This window comes from Canis lupus, chromosome 24 (genome assembly GCF_003254725.2).
Source record: "Canis lupus dingo isolate Sandy chromosome 24, ASM325472v2, whole genome shotgun sequence".
NCBI lineage: Eukaryota > Metazoa > Chordata > Mammalia > Carnivora > Canidae > Canis > Canis lupus.
In genome coordinates this window covers 880,356-884,000 of record NC_064266.1, presented here as the reverse complement: position 1 = coordinate 884,000, position 3,645 = coordinate 880,356, and the positions used below count along the sequence as shown (strand labels likewise).

At 41.2% G+C, this 3,645-nt stretch overlaps 1 pseudogene; it reads left to right on the top strand.

The window, feature by feature from the left end:
* Positions 1-2,443: 2,443 nt before the first annotated feature.
* Positions 2,444-3,374, top strand: LOC112673435 (60S ribosomal protein L6-like; annotated as a pseudogene).
* Positions 3,375-3,645: the final 271 nt, after the last annotated feature.

Here is a 3,645-nt window from a genome sequence, read left to right as displayed (position 1 = left end):
TCAGGTTCCTTGCAGGGAGCCTGCTTCTCCCTCTGCCTGTGTCTCAGCCTCTGTGTCTCTCATGAATAAATAAATAAAATCTTTTAAAAAAATACCAATTTAAAATTCTACATCCAGTGAAATTATCCTTTAAAGGTGAAGGAGAAATAAAAGGTTTCTCAGACCAAAAAAAAAAAAAAAATGAAGGAAAAACAAAAACAAAACAAAAAAAAAAATGAAGGAGTTCATTGCTATCAGACCTGCCTTGTAAGAAATATTGAAAGTTAGGGGGGCCTGGCTGGTTCAGTCAGTAGAGCATGCTACTCTTGATCTCAGGGTTGTAAGTTTGAGTTCCACTTTGGAGGTAAAGATTACTTAAAAAAAGTTTTTTGTAGTGAAAGAAAATTATATAGGTCAGAACTTGGAACTACATAAAGAAAGTGTCAGAGAAGAAATGAGTGAAGGTAAAAATCAAAGTTTGTTTTGTTTTCTTACTTCTTTTTTTTAATTTTTGTATTTATTTATGATAGTCACAGAGAGAGAGAGAGAGAGAGAGAGGCAGAGACACAGGCAGAGGGAGAAGCAGGCTCCATGCACCGGGAGCCCGACGTGGGATTCGATCCCGGGTCTCCAGGATCGTGCCCTGGGCCAAAGGCAGGCGCTAAACCGCTGCGCCACCCAGGGATCCCCTGTTTTCTTACTTCTTTAAAGTAGCAATAGTAGCAATGTATTAGGTGATCACAGATATGGATAAATGACATCAGTGACAGGCTAGGAGTGAGGACTTGGAAACATTGTGATAACACACCTGTGCTACCTGTGAAGTGGTGTACTGTTGTCTGAACATGAGCTTAAATCAGTTGTCAATGTATATTGCAAACTTCAGGGAAATTGCCCCAATAATTTAAAAAAATGTATAATTTTGTATGCTAAGAGAAAAGGAAATAGAATCATATGAAATGCCCAATTAATGGGGGATCCCTGAGGGGCTCAGCGGTTGGGTGCCTGCCTTGGCCCAGGGCGTGATCCTGGAGACCCTGGATCGAGTCCTGCATCGGGCTCCCTGCGTGGAGCCTGCTTCTCCCTCTGCCTGTGTCTCTGCCTCTCTCTCTCTCTTTCTCTGTCTCTCATGAATAAATAAATAAAATATTTTTTTAAAAAAAGAAATGCCCAATTAAAACCAGAGAAAACAAAACAAAACAAAAAGGTAGGAAGATTTACCTTTAAAAAAAAAAAAGAAAAAACAAGAGCAAGAATGGAAAACAGTGATAGCCATGGCATATATTAATCGAACTATATAAATAATCACTTTAAACGCAAATGATCTACACCAATGCAAAGACAACAACTGTCAGAGACAATGAAAATACAACACCTCAACATGCATCATCTATGAGAAACCTTCTTTAAATCCGAAGACTCAAAAAGATTGAACAATCAAGAAAGAAAACTGTGCTGAAATGAGGTAAAAGAAAGCTAGGGTAGTCATATTGATTTTACACAAAGTAGACTTAAGAGCAAGGACAATTATCAGGGATGCAGAGGAGCATTATGTAATGATAAAGAAGTCAATTCTTCAAGAAGACGCACAACCCTTGATGTGTGTTGAAGTATGTAAGTTAAAAACTGGTAACACTGCACAGAAAAACAGACATATCCAGAATTACAGTTGGAGATTCCAACACCCTTCTATGGAGTGTAGTTCAAGGTAGTAACAGTAATACTTCATTACATGATTGGGTAAGTGAAATGAAGGACAACAATATTATAAGCATGGGAGGGAGGAATTGGGAATGCTCTGTTGTAAGGTCCTATCTACAAAGTGGCACAGTGTTATTTGAAGGCAGAGTTAGAATCGTGGTAAATGTATTTTGCTAACTCTGTCCCATAACCGACAGATTCAGCAGAAAGTGAGTAAAGACACAGTTGAACTCAATAGCACCATCAGTTACTTTGTGACTTTCTCCCTGGGCAGAAGGTGGAGGAAACAGCACAGTGATTTGAACAGGGTTTCATCTTAGTTACTGACTGGCAAATTTAAGTTTAAAGAAGCTGCAAATAGCAAGAAAGGATCATGGAGCATGCCAAGAGTAAAGATCATCGTGTCACTGGATCAGAGGCTTATAGCCCATAGACCCAAGGGGGTATGATGTCTTCAGAGCTTGCTTAATGATCTGACAAGGCTCAGTGGTGTATGGGTTTTCACAGCACTCCTATCTATCCCCGGTGTGGATCACAACGGATGCATCTGTGGGATAATCACCTATAATTCTGAATGATGAAAGCATTTCCTCTACTCCAAAATACTCATTACAGAGTTGCTGCACAAAGCAGTGGGTACTATTCAAAACTCATAACATTATATCTCATTACCTAAAAGTGAGTAACATTGCCTAATGGAGAAAAAGATTCAATTAAATGAAAGTTAGCAAAAGGTACGGGAGTTTGTGGAAACCACAAGCAAATGCCTGCAGAATTTGGAAAATGGTCTTTTCCATCTTGCAAGGTGGCAGGCGAAAAAGCCGAGAAGCCCAATACTAAGGAGAAGAAACCTGAAGCCAAGAAGGCTGTTGCTGGTGGCAAGGCAAAGAAGGGTAACCTCAAAGCTAAAATGCCAAAGAAGGGAAGCCCCACTGCAGCTGAAACCCTGTCCTAGTCAGAGGAATTGGCAGATATTCCCGATGGGCTATGTATTCCAGAAAAGCCATGTACAAGAGGAAGTATTCGGCAGCTAAATCCAGGGTTGAAAAGAAAAAGAAGGAGAAGGTTCCTGCTACTGTTACAAAACCAGTTCATGGTGACAAGAATGGTGGTAAGCTTCGCAAAATGCCTAGGTATTACCCTACTGAAGATGTGCCTCGGAAGCTGTTGAGCCATAAAAACCTTTCAGTCATCATGTGAGAAAGTTGCGAGCTAGCATCACTCGTGGGACCATTTTGATCATCCTCACTGGGTGCCACAGAGACAAGAGAGTAGTTTTCCTCAAGCAACTGGGCAGTGGCTTGCTACTTGTGACTGGACCTCTGGCCCTCAACCAAGTTCCTCTGCATAGAACACACCAGAAATTTGTCATTGCCACTTCCACTAAAATTGATATCAGCAGTGTGAAAATCCCCAAACATCTCACTGACGCTTATTTCAAGAAGAAGAAGCTGTGTTAACCCAGACACCAGGAAGGGAAGATTTTTGACACAGAGAAGGAGAAATATGAGATTACAGAGCAGGGCAAGGTTGATTAGAAAGCTGTGGACTCCCAAATTCTGCCAAAAATCAAAGCTGTTCCTCAGCTTCAGGGCTACCTCCCCTCTAGGTTTTTTCTCACAAATGGAGTTTACCCTCACAAATTGGTGTTCTAAATTTCTTACAAAGAACCTAATTAAACAACTGATCCATTTCCTTTCTGTCGTTTTAAATTTTTACCGGCCGGGAAGTGTGATTTGACTCGGCCAGCTTGTGGGATCTTAGCCTCTGCTAAGAGGAGTGGGAGCTGAATGGGTAGTACCAGCTGTAGTGCAACCTTCTCTTTGTTGGCTCTGGACCAGCATTTAGCTCCCTTAGTGTCTGGCTTGTCACCCAGCACCCACCCAGTATGAAATTGCATTTTTCCCCAGGTCATCGTTGAACCAGATAACACTGGACTATGAGGACAAGAAACTGCACTGCTCT